Source organism: Chaetodon trifascialis, chromosome 6, assembly GCF_039877785.1.
Source record: "Chaetodon trifascialis isolate fChaTrf1 chromosome 6, fChaTrf1.hap1, whole genome shotgun sequence".
NCBI classification, from domain to species: domain Eukaryota; kingdom Metazoa; phylum Chordata; class Actinopteri; order Chaetodontiformes; family Chaetodontidae; genus Chaetodon; species Chaetodon trifascialis.
This window is the reverse complement of record NC_092061.1, coordinates 19,839,630-19,852,806: the sequence shown is the minus strand read 5'-3', so window position 1 is coordinate 19,852,806 and position 13,177 is coordinate 19,839,630.

The following is a 13,177-nucleotide window of genomic DNA, read 5'->3' as shown; positions in this document are numbered from 1 at the left end:
GTATGTCATGAGTGGGCTTTTTTTTTCAGTTTCAGTTTTAGTCCATTTCATCAACCTGCAGTCCGTCTATTCCAGTGAACCTCTGATTAACTGTCTGGCATTCCACATTTTGTCTTTGGCTAGAGTTTGTCACCGAAAGGCAGCAGGTGTTTCTAGTCCAAAATGTTTAATATTAAACTGTATCACTGATTCGTAACCGAGCCAAGACACGTAAAACAATGTTTCAGCATTTCCCACACAGACACAGCAAAAGAAGATTCCCATAGACCATGACATGCTGTTCCTCAGCAAGACACGCAGTTCTCGGCTCGCCCAGATTCAAAGGTTACCCCCGTGAGACAGATTCATCCTTGAGGCTGTCGTAAAGGGAATTCTGGAAAACACCTTGGAGAGCCTCCACCCGCTTTGTGCAGCAAGAGTCCAGACCTCAATGGCAAGCTCAGCAACAGTGCGGGAGTCCTGGTGGACAGAGAAGATGTGTGCTCCCATCCTCGCCATGCACAGGGTGGTCAAAAACATTCTGCGTCTCCTGAGCGAAGGCAGTGTAGGAGAAGAAAGAGTGCTCATTGTTTATCCCACACAGCAGAGGCCCAGGTGAGAGGGATTCCTGTCAGTGAGCCAAAATCAACTACAGAAAGCTGGAAATGCATGAGCACTGAACAGGTAAGACATCCTGGTGGGGTGGATGTTGCAGGGAGGGAGAGACTGCAGACGAGGCAGAGGAGGAAGGCATTTTGTATGACACCCTGAAGGGTGTACAAGACTACATTTTTCTTTGTGTCAGCACTTCCTTTATCGAGTGAGGTACTGAAGTCGCCTACAACATAAACAATTCTGTTCAACATGAAACAGTTAGGGATGTCAGTTTCAGTTAATTTTGCTCTCCACAGCCTGGCAGCCATTAACTGGAAAGTAAATGGTGAATTTGGCACTGATGAGCAAGCTGGACTGCAACTCAGTCATGTCCTGTCTCAGCTGAACACTAATCAAGTTTATTACTTAGCCCTTAGCCACAGTTCAATTCTCAAAGGGCTCTTAGGCCCACATTTAGAGAGGGAATTTAAATCTTAAAGAGTGGCAAGGCAGCCAGGACCACCAATTTTTATCACATCAACTTTATCATGCAGTTCCTTCGGCATAATATTGCGGCTGAACTGTAGTCAATCTATTCCTAAGTCTCCTTGGAGCTCAGAGCAGACTGCGTTTCTTCGAGTTCCAGCTGATGCCGTTGTGTAATGACACTCTGTCCATGTATTTGTTATCCAGAAAAGCACCTGACCAGGATAGATGACAGCACAGTGCAGTGGCCTGTGAAGCACTGCAGTTGCATTGCACATACTTCTGTAACAGCCTCCTACACAAGCTCAGGTGACTCTCCTGCCGGGTATGTAACTTGCATACCCATCAGATTTTCCCACTGAAACAGATCTTACATCATGTAAGATCTGTTTACAGTGATACAGTGATACAGAGAACAATAAAATATCTGCAAGTTCTTTTCTGAACATATCTGCACATTCAAGTAAGTTATATTACCTGTAATGAGACTTTCAATATTACACATCCTGACCAACAACCCTTCCCTTCCAGAGTTTGATAGCCTCTCCTGAACAACCGTCCTCATCATGATTACTGATGGAGTAGCTCCCTCTAGTGTCTGCCTAGCTGCATTGCAACCCACAGAAACAGAACTCCTCGAGCTGCTCCAGGCGTTTGCAGGTTTTCATTGGAGTTCAAATCACCCCAGATTATCTTCAGTAACTATCTCTCTGCAGTTTTTTGAGAAGGTCTTTCAAAACCCCACAATTACTCACCCACACATGAGTGCCTGATGTTTGCCCTCTTGCCCCTGGAGAGTTGGTTACCTGTAGGATTTTTCTTCAGGTTAAATTTAAGAAAACCTACAGTACTAAAAAAGTTACTGTGGCTGATTCGACCTGAGCAAAGACAGCCAAAAACAATTAAAAAACACCTTCAGGCTCAAGTAATTTATTTAAAAAGGATCACACATACAGTATAAAACTCTTCTTCTTCTCTTAGTTATCTCCGATTTAAAGTCCTTTATTATTAATAGAAAACTACTACTTCATAATTACTGCCATTTTAATAGAGCTTTCATGTGTTCTGATGTTTGCAACAATACATTTACACAGATTTAAATACTTATACTGCTGAAGGAAAAAACATGGGTTTTGAGGGAAGCATGACTGGGTCGTGAGTGTTTTTATCGATGAAAGTACTTAGAAGTAAAATAACGTGTGTGTGTGTGTGTGTGTGTGTGTGTTTGTTTGTGAAGTGGGGAGATACTGTGACAACCAAAGAGGAGGTACAGGAAGACAATCAGCCGCTGTATACGCACTAATGTATGGAAAAGGAAAGATAAGAATAAAAGAAAATAAACGAGAAAAGCATTCTCACTGACAGAATAAATATAACCTGTGTGGATATGAGGAGTATAATTAAGCTGTAGTGTGTCTGTTCAGGAGGAGACAGATGAATCACAGTGCTGCAGCACGTGTTTTCTTACTGACGTCATCACTGCTGCGAGAGCATGGTTGAACACTGACACGCTGCAGGCAGATGAAAAGATATTCTACAATAAGCTCTCGTAATATTGTTGTGGTGCTATTTTTCAGAGGAAGAAGTAACAAATAACTCTCATCACTATAACAAGGTTGTTTTTTTGTGGTTTTATATCAGTTCTTTTTATGTCAAGTATTGCATTCTGCTGAATTGGAAGTTGCAGACGTTACAGGATGCAAACAAAACTCATATGAAAAAGTCCTGATAAACTGTGAAAGAGAGCAGATCAGATCAGAGCTCCAGACAGCTCCATGTCCAGAGAGGACACGCTCTGCACTCAGTTGACCCTGGAAAACACATACTTTGAACATGTTTGTGTTCACTGGCCGAGTGTCAGGGTCAGACGCAGCAGTTGGCAACTGGCACAAAAATTCAGAACAATGTATTTAAATGAAGGATGACATCATTATGGGTTAAAGTTAGCTGTGTGTTAGCTTTCTGCTGTGTGACAGTAATCCCTGCAGTGAGACAGACAGGTTGGGTGGACTGGTTATACTAGGACAGAGAGGTTGGGTGGACTGGTTATAGTGGGACAGACAGGTTGGGTGGACTGGTTATAGCACAGCTTTGGACAGAGGGAATGCGGTCAGATCCCCTCATGGTTTCGAAAGTAGTTTACCTCCATGTGCAGTGACCTGAAACAGGAAGGACTGTGCTGTGATCAGACTGCAGGTGTGCAGGTTCATACAGTCACACACAGACCAGCTGTTCATTTCAAATATACTACTGTCCATTCACACAATGTTCTAAAGGCAGGCACGCAGTTCACAGGATAGCTACATAAACAACCATTCGTTTTGCAGTCCATGAGAACAAGCTTAGTTTCAACTTTAACAGCAGATATAAACACTGGAGATAAAGTGTGTGAGAAAAGTTTCTGGATATTTCTTCAGCTGCTGTCTTGAGAGCAGCTTTGCTTCCTTTATCTTCCTCCCACAGCTCACTGCCTTTGCCAGCTCTGCCACTGTAAACAAACTGCAACACACAATACGGAGCATCATTTAGAAGTACATTAACTCATCTCAGCAATGAGCTTGCTGCCTTATAAAAGGAGTAAGAGCATAAGATGATGATGACAAGATTATACTAAATTAGTATCTACATTATGACTTGTATTGAATGTTTCTTTACGTCTGTCTTTGTTTCTTTCTTTTTTTGTCGAGTAATTCTCTGGAAGAAGCTATTTGGTGCGCTGTCACATCATCTCACAAATACAATTAGTTTTGCTTATATTTCTTGAATTTGATTCTGGAAATTTACCTGCTTCTGAGGAGGCATACTTCCCTCTTTTACCTGGACCAGTACCTTCAATACCACACAGCTGCAATTCAGAGGGACAAGTTGGAGCTCACAAAGCAGATCATGGACTACCTCACCAACCGACCACAGTATCTGAGGAGACAGGACCGAGTCCGACATAGTTGCCTGCAGCACGGGGGCCCTGCAGAGAACAGTCCTGGCTCCCTTTCCCTTCACCCTCTGCACTGCAGACTTGACACAAAATGCCAAATGCACAATTTCTCCAAGGACCCAGGGATTTGTAAGTTGGTGCCAGCAGGACCGCCTCCAGATAAATGCAGGGAAAACCAAAGAACTGGTGGTAGACTTCTGCAGCTGCAAACACTCTCCTCCTACACCAGGGAATAGACATTAGCACCTGGGGGGTCACCTGAACAGTAAACTGGGCTGAACTGACAACATACATGCGACATCTCGACAGGAAGAGACTTAACAGACTGGTTAAGAAGGCCAGCTCTGTCCTGGGATGCCCCCTTGACCTGGTGTAGGAGGTGGGAGAAGGGAGGACGATGGCTAAGCTATCGCCCCCGTGGAGAACATGTCCCACCACATGCAGGACACTGACAGCACACGGGCATCTCCTCCAGCGACAGGCTGCTTCATCCACAGTGTGTGAAGAGAGAGAGAGATACAGTACTGCAGGTCCTTCCTTCCTGCTGCTGTCACACGTTACAATCAGCACTGCTCCCAGCAGACCACACACACACACACACACACACACACACACACACACACACACACACACACACACACACACACACACACACACACACACACACACACACACACACACACACACACACACACACACACACACGCACACGCACACACAGGAAAATGCTTCTTACTATTACACTGCCCCCTTTGCTGTCGTAACACTCCAAATTTCCCTGCTATGGGATTAATTAAGGATGATCTTATCTTATCCTCACTGATATTTGACTGGGCATTACTAATAGGAGATTAGTATTTTTCTATTCTTTTTTCTAATTTCCTCATTGCGGTGTAATAATTTGAGGACCCACTCTTCATTACTTGTGTGTTGTAGATGAGTTTTGCATGAAAGAGTGATAATATCAAAATAGAAGTGAAGAAAAGTGAGATTTTAGGGCCAACAAAGTATCTAGTTTTGGTCAACACAACCCAACAATGACTATTTTCTGAAGATTCTGTGCAGTTCCAAGAACTCACAGAGAGATCTTCAAATAGCTTGTTATGTCTCACCAACTCAAATACACTGAATTTATGATTATTTAAGACATAGAAAAGAAGCGAAACCTCACATTTAAGGGGCTGGAACCAGAGGATTTATGCCTGAAATGAAAATGATGATGAAATGATTTATTAACTATCACATAGTTGTAGATTAATTGTCTGTTGACTGACTGATAGATTAATTGTCTATATGCTACATACTACTGTAAAAGACAATTGATTTTTTTCAATAATTTTCTGATTTGCCAGAGCTGTGGAAGATTTGGTTAAGGATTGGCACAAAGATGGTCAATGTTACAGAACTGTGGTTGGGGTTAAAAAACTGCAGTGAATGCTCTGAAAGTACATCTAAGTTTACTGTTGGTGGGAAACTGGATGTGAAGACTGGCCTCCAGTGCAAAAGCCAGACACTTGGGACACCTGACCGTTCATTCAAAGCTCCACAGAAGAAGTTTTGTGTCACCATAACAACGTCACGCTGCTTCTGCTCTTCTCCTGAGAGACAAGTCATAATTCACACAGACACTGTTATTATTCTGGTGAGGATAATCTCTTTCTGGCTGCTGTTGGTGTTCTCTCTGTGGTAGTCAATGAAGACAAGAGGAGCTGGCTTTGTTAACGACCTGAAGTCCAGGCTAATGATCAATAATCTACAACACACTAACTAAGTGAACCTTCAGTGTGAATTAGTTAATTAGTGCACACCCTTGATGACCACAAAATAGAGGCTCCATGTGCTCTACATTAGTTTGCCAGTGGGTGTATACTGCTGCAAGTACAAAGAATGAAAGAAAGTGTTGATAGAAAAAAGGTTGTCAGCTCAGTCGCTGAAAGAAATGAGAACTGACGTTGAAGATGATGGCACCTTTTGTCTTTGAATAAGAGCTTGGCAGCCTGACACATGACTCATTTTAGAAAAATGTGAGCATTTGCGGACGTACTGAGCCTCCAGGTGGGCAGAGGAGAAAGGTATTACAGTGCAGGCTGACTTAGGACCATACTGAAATACATGCAGTTAAACTCTGTTGATATCTGATGTTTTTCTTAAAATCAACAAATCTCATGTCCAGAGCTAAACCAACAATGAACTGATCCCACGAACAAGTACTGTCTGTGGATGGAGGACAGCATGGATGATGAAGGAGAATACATTAGGATGAAGGTCAAGGGATGAAGGAATGAAGTGATGAGGGTCGAGGGATGAAGGGAAGGCAGGATGTAGTGAAGCAGAGATGAAGGGATGAGGAAAGAGAGAGATGAATGGATGAGGGGTTAAGGTGAGTCAGCAAACAAGTTTTTGTGGCCTGGGATGTGGAAGGCATGGATGATGAATTGTTATTGTTAGAGTAACTAGCGTTGTTCTTTTTGGACCATTCGGGCCCCCAAAGAATGACTGCATTGATGACTGGGCACATTTCACAGATGGTGAAGGAGGAAGTAAGAAGTTGCGGATTCAGGCAATCGTTGAGAAACACCACTGTAGTAGCCACCAAAGCCGCCGGAAGAGGCTGCATCTGTGAACAGGGGGATGTCCTCTGGTTTTATGACATGGTTGTCATAAAGAAAGAGATCTGTGGGGATGGGAACTGGTGCCACAGCTTTAGCTGCAAACGTGATGTGGGTTAAGGGGTGAGGGGATGGAAGGAGGGATGAATGGATGAGCGCACTGTTGGAGATCATTCGTCAGGAGAGTTACTGTCCTGTTGGATATGTTTGAACATGGATGGGGTCTGATTGTGTGGCGAATGCATGTTGTGGTGGTGTCGCCTGTTGCTTAAGAGGCTGGACCTCAAGTGGGTCAGAGAGTCGTCGGGGCTGAAGACGGGATGTTACTTTGGAGTTTCTGGTAGGTGAGGGACTGACAGCGATGGAGTTATCGGAGGCTGAAAGCTGAGTGTCGGCAGATGTGGTTTAATGAACGCAACCGAGTGCGCTGGTGGAGATGGATGTTAGGAGATGGAGAGGACTTTGGCAGTTAGATAGTTATAAAACTTCATTTAGCTTACATTAGCCAACAACTATCGACAACCGAACACAAACACATGAATGAGTCAAGTGAGGCAAAAGTCATATTGCTCTCTCACCCACACATATTATTCAGTGGTTGAGCTGATCAGGGATCAGATAAATGAAGTGACTATGTATAAATGTGGTCAGAAAGTACTGACAGATGGACTAATGCATTCTTGCCATTAGTCTTTCAAAATGATTGGCTAATTAGAAGAAAAATATTGACTTTCACCAGTCAGGCTTATATTTCAGGTGAAGCACCACTTCACCCAACCTCATGTCACCTTGTGTCTCCAAGCCTGTGAGTAGGTGGTCGGGCCAGTATGTGTTTTATTGAGCCAACAGCGGCAATGCAAGCCAAGGTAAGGACTGCTCTGGTGCTAATGAATAAAGACCACACTGTTTAACACCTAAACTAATTGATGTTGACATTTGCAAATAAATCACTATGCTGTTCAATATGCTTCAGCTGCCAAGCTAATTAGCGCGCTATCCTTCAACCTTGTTTTCCGCTGGTGGATGTTTGGATGCTTGTCAGCTCAATGAGAAATCCAAGGTGCAACATGAGACATGTCCACTTGTAGGACCAGAAGGAGACATTAGTCATAATGCTAACATGAGTTTTGGTTCAAATTCTGACGATCTCTTGGTGTTGAGTTGCTGCTGTCTGGATGTTAGTCAGCATCATCGCCAGCCAATGACAGAACAGTGATGTTCCTGCCTAATGCAAATGTTGGTAAACTGATTATCTTTGGGTTTTGGACTGCTGGTTGGACTAAACAAGCTGAACATCTGGGAAAGTGTGATAGGCACTGTATTACATTTTATATACCAAACAAGTAAATGATTAATCAAACAATAAATTAGATAATAATACAGTGGATAGCTGCATGAAACAATCAAATGTGAAAATTTATCTCGTTTTTAATTTTAAAGGAAGCATCACGCATGTAAATTAAATTCAATTTAAGTTTGACTTGAGAGGTATTTCAAAGATAAACCTGCTGTTCCTACATTCTCTCATCCTCTGAGAAAAGGTAGACTTAGCAAAATAAAGGCTAAGAATCAGCCCTCAACAGCACTTATTTGGGTTCATGGTCACTGTATGTCCAAAAACTGATCCACCTGATGACTGACTGACACAGACAGCATTCATGCCATAGCAATCACAGTCTCAGTGGCTGAAAACTGATCGATTTTTTTCTTTCACCTAATGCTTCTTTAGCTTTAAAACCATACAGCACTGTCTGAAACCACAATGAAACCAAATGAGAGGAAATGGCTCAACTTGACAGGCACCGTGTTGGAAGAATAAAATGAGTATGTCATGATTGACTGACTTTAAACAAACCTCAGCATCCTGTTGAGACTCCCATCGAGCAGAGGAAGCCTCACCCTGATAGCAGCATCCAACAGAGGCTCATTTAAAGTGTTGCAGGTGTGCGTCAGTCGAGTGTTACCACACTGAACATACAGCACGGAGATTGGCGCCTCACTTCTCTCACAGGAAAACACATGTTTACAGATGAGAGGTCAGCTACTTTATATATACATCACTGTCTTGTAGGATGTGAGCAAGGAGTGAGATTAATTTTCATATAAGAATGTCTTTAATTGCAAAATGCCTGTGTGTGGTCATGTGGTCAGGTGAAAGCCAGTATTCCCCTCCCAATGTTGCTTTTTCGATGTCTCAAGAGCTGGATGTGAAAATCATCAGTCAATAACATATTGGCCTTTTGAAAATCATTGTGCTCTCATATATGAAATGTAACATCATGAACTGTCGGCTCTTTCAATTCTGCTCGGATTAGGCTTTCATCTCTTAGTGCCATTCACTGGCAAAAAATCAATTTCAGCGTAATTTTACCTTAAAATGCCTTTCTCTCCGACACATTCTAACATCTATTGCTACCATTACCCACATTTTTATCAAATTTGAAGAAAAGTCTGTTGGTTAAGGAGAGCATCTATCCATGCTATGTGTTCATCATCTTTTTCAGAAGGAGTTTGAAATATTTGCTGCTACTTGGGCACGGAAACTGGAATCGAATGATTGTGAAATAACTGCTATGCTTTGGTCACACTATTGTTCATATTATACAACTTTCTGTCTTTTGAGTGCAAATTTGCTACTTCCTCTTAGCAAAATAAAGTTATTTGCTATAATAGTTCAATATCCTTTAACTGCTGAGCAAAATGAAGATTGGAGTGTTTTTGACCTTCAGCTGTACATCCATCCTTTGCTTCCATTCTCATTTCATTCAATCCAGAGACACTTCCTGTAAGCTTTCATTTCTGGTGCTTGTCTTTGTGTTGATAGATTGTTCCAGGAATACATCTGCTGGTTCACAGTTAGTGATGGTCTATACATTATGATGCTTTTTGTGTTTTCCTTTGAAAAGAAAGAGACATGTAGGTCAAGCACGGGGTTTCACCCAGAAGAGCAGGGTTTGTTTATGTACGTAGGCAACTATCGTTTTTATCTTAAGCCAAACCACCACCTTTTCCTAAATCTAACCAAATGGTTTTATTATGTAAACTTAACCAAAGTTGACCGTGAAGCCCTGCATGCTAAAAAATGACACTAAAGGGGAACCAAATGCATTAAAAAGTGACACCAAGTGGTCCTGACTAAGCGTGAGGGTGAGAATGTGTTTCTCTTAACACCAATTCAGTAGCACAACAGACAGGCTGTGATACACGCTATGGCAACTGACAGCAAACAGTTAGAGCTCAGAAAGTAAAGAAAGGTGACAATGCAATGACTCATCCGTCCGTCCATCCATCCATTCATTTTTTCCCGCTTCATCCGGGGCCGGGTCGCGGGGGGAGCAGTCTGAGCAGGGACGCCCAAACTTCCCTCTTCCTCGACTCTACTCTGAGCTCCTCCTGGGTGACAGAGCTGCCCTGCCACCCTGCGGAGGAAACTCATTTCAGCCGCTTGTATCCGGGACCTCGTTCTTTTGGTCATGACCCAAAGTTCATGACCATAGGTGAGGGTAGGAACGTAGATTGACTGGTAAATTGAGAGCTGAGCCTTTCGGCTCAGCTCCTGCTTCACCATGACAGACTGGTACAGCGACCGCATTACTGTGGCCGCTGCACCGATCCGCCTGTCAATCTCACGCTCCATCCTTCCCTCACTCGTGAACCGGATCCCAAGATACTTAAACTCCTCCACTTGAGGCAGGAACTCTCCCCCAACCTGAAGGGAGCAAGCCACCTTTTTCCGGTCGAGAACCATGGCCTCAGACTTGGAGGTGCTGACTCTCATCCCAGCTGCTTCACACTCAGCTGCGAACCGCCTCAGTGCATGCTGAAGGTCCTGGCTCGAGGGAGCCAACAAGACAACATCATTCGCAAAAAGCAGAGACAAAATCTGCCGGCCCCCTAACCAAACCCCCTCCGGCCCCTGGCTGCGCCTAGAAATTCTGTCCATAAAAATGATGAACAGAACCGGTGACAAAGGGCAGCCCTGCCGGAGTCCAACATGCACCGGTAACAGGTCCGACTTACTGCCGGCAATGCGGACCAAGCTCCTGCTCTGGTTATACAGGGACTGTACAGCTGTAGGGTGTACTACCTTAATTTGATGTTGCATTCGTTGATAAAATGTCGGGGCACCACCTTCCTCAGCTAAGAAGGACTGCAGAAATTAACTGCTATAACGCTGATAAATACTAACGAATGAACTAACGGTAAACCAGTCTGATAACCTGAAGTGTAAATTCTGGATACAGGGATCGTAAATATTCAGTTCAAAAGGACACCGTCTAACCAGGACTTAAATCAAAATATCATTTATTAAGCAGAATTGTGGATAATGGGTAATGTACCATGAACAATAAGACAGAAGATGGGAGGTGATATGACAGAATAAACAAGAAACTTATGGCAACACAAGGGTAAATAAATTGGCGATAGTGAGAGGCAGTCTAAAAGGAGTAATGGGGACGCGAACGCGGAGTTAAGGGAAAGAACGATTAATGGAGAGAATTTGGACGAATTGACCTAATCTTAACCTCACGGACCAACTCTTATTCAAACCCACTTAGCGTGCCTACTTGGTTGCTGGCGTCCCGTTGTGCTCTGCTCCGAACTGGCTCGAAGACGTTCCAGATGTTCGTCCGCGGCTCGATCTACTTGGTGGTCTAGTGGAAGGCCCAGACCTCCAAGATGACAAACTGGTGCGGAACGGGGCGTCTCTGGAACTGGTTCGGCGGTCGGTTACAGATGATGGACTGCTCCGGATGGTTGTGAACCGGACCAAGGATCAACAGCTGGCCGCAGGGTTTGGTTCGGTTGAGTCTGTGACGGATTATTTTAGACTGATAGTACAAATTAAGAGTCTCTTCGATGGCCGGTCGAAGAAGGCTACAAAATTAGTATTACTTGCCTAATTTCACTAATGAAAACAAAACAAAACGTTTGGCTAAAGAGGAAGTTAACTTTGAAGTTTACGGCGAATTATAAGAATACGTCTTCTGAAGATTATTTACGCTACTCGGAATGGCTTGGAGTAGCTCGAAGACGAAAACTTAAGGAGCAAAACGGCTGTGCAAAACTTAAGACAAAGGTAAAGAAAAGAACTCAGCTGAGGGTAACTAGACGTGAAAAGAGAACAAAAGAACAGGACTAAAACCAACTAACAGAAACAAAAATCTACTGAAAATCTAAAAATCTACTAAAAGGCTACTAATCTACTACTGAAACGCGCACTACACGCAGTTTTTAAAGGTCGCTCCGGGGCGTATCGAAAGGCAGGCCATCGAATCACGTGAGACTCTTTGTGACGCGCGGTGTGATCTTGCCTCATGGAGCTGAACTAATCAAAGAATCATACGAGGGGCTCATCTGCTTCTCACTATGGTCAATCACATATAATTTCAATGACCAATTTTCAATGGCACTTCAACATTGTTTACAGCATGCATTAGACACTTTCTATGGTTGGGTGAAAACATTAAATGATAATCATGGTACAGTTTTATCCCAACAGGTATAATAACTCAATGAATAACTAATACAAAAATAAAGGTAGGAATAAAGAGAGGCAGATTATATTTGTCAAAAATTGATTATCACGATAACGGTTACTTATCGATAAATGTACAAAGTCAAGCATATTCAATCTGACGGTTAGGAAACTCTGGATGGTAGTATAGTTTGTGGTGACAGTTCATACAACTTTTATAAAACCGTTAAAATCACAACTTAGTCATACTTTGGGTCAGAAATACGGGAAAAACATCAATGTTATGCGTACCCCGAGTCCTGTAGGTTGAAAACATGAAAAGTTAAGTTTGACATAAGATCTGGTTATCTTGGAGTGTTGAGGAAAACACACAAACGTGAGTCACTAGTTGCTCAAGGGATGTCCGGTTTACGACCATCAGCATTTGCTGATGTCTGTGGATTCTTCTGAGGCCTGCTATTTGTCTCTTCAGGCAGTCTTGTTGTATGGAGTCCTCGGGCTATTGGGGAAGTAATTAGCATAGCGTGGGACATCCTGATTTAGAGATAGGCGTTGACCTTTTGGCTTTCTTTCTTCAGTGTGTGAGTAAAGTAGTTTACTGAACCAGACTTCCTGTCTCTCTTCGAAATCAGATTGCATTATAGGTAAACCAGGCGGTCTATAATTCAATCGGTTGGCGGGTTTACACCTCCATTTCCTTTGAGTATCACCAGAAAAGGAGGGAAAGAAGGGGTCAGTTAAAGGCCGGTTCTGCTACACAGCCCTCCACTGTACAGGGCCTCCAACCCCATACTCCCAGAGCACCTTAAACATTAAAGTTTATTTGTTAATTTGGGGGTAAAATGGATTGATGATATTTTCATTTTAAAAGGCTGCAAGTCTGGCTGCACGGTGGCGCAGCAGGTAGTGCACGTGTCACACCGCGGTGAGGTATTGTCTTGTCTTGGGTTTTTGTCTCGTCATTTCCTGTTTTATTTTGAAAAGTAACTCTCCTCTCGTTTCAGGTCACTTGCCCTTCCTCATGTCTCCAGTCTGATTGTCTCCCCGATTACCTGATTGTTTCCACCTGGTTCCCTTGCCCTCATGTGTTCAAAT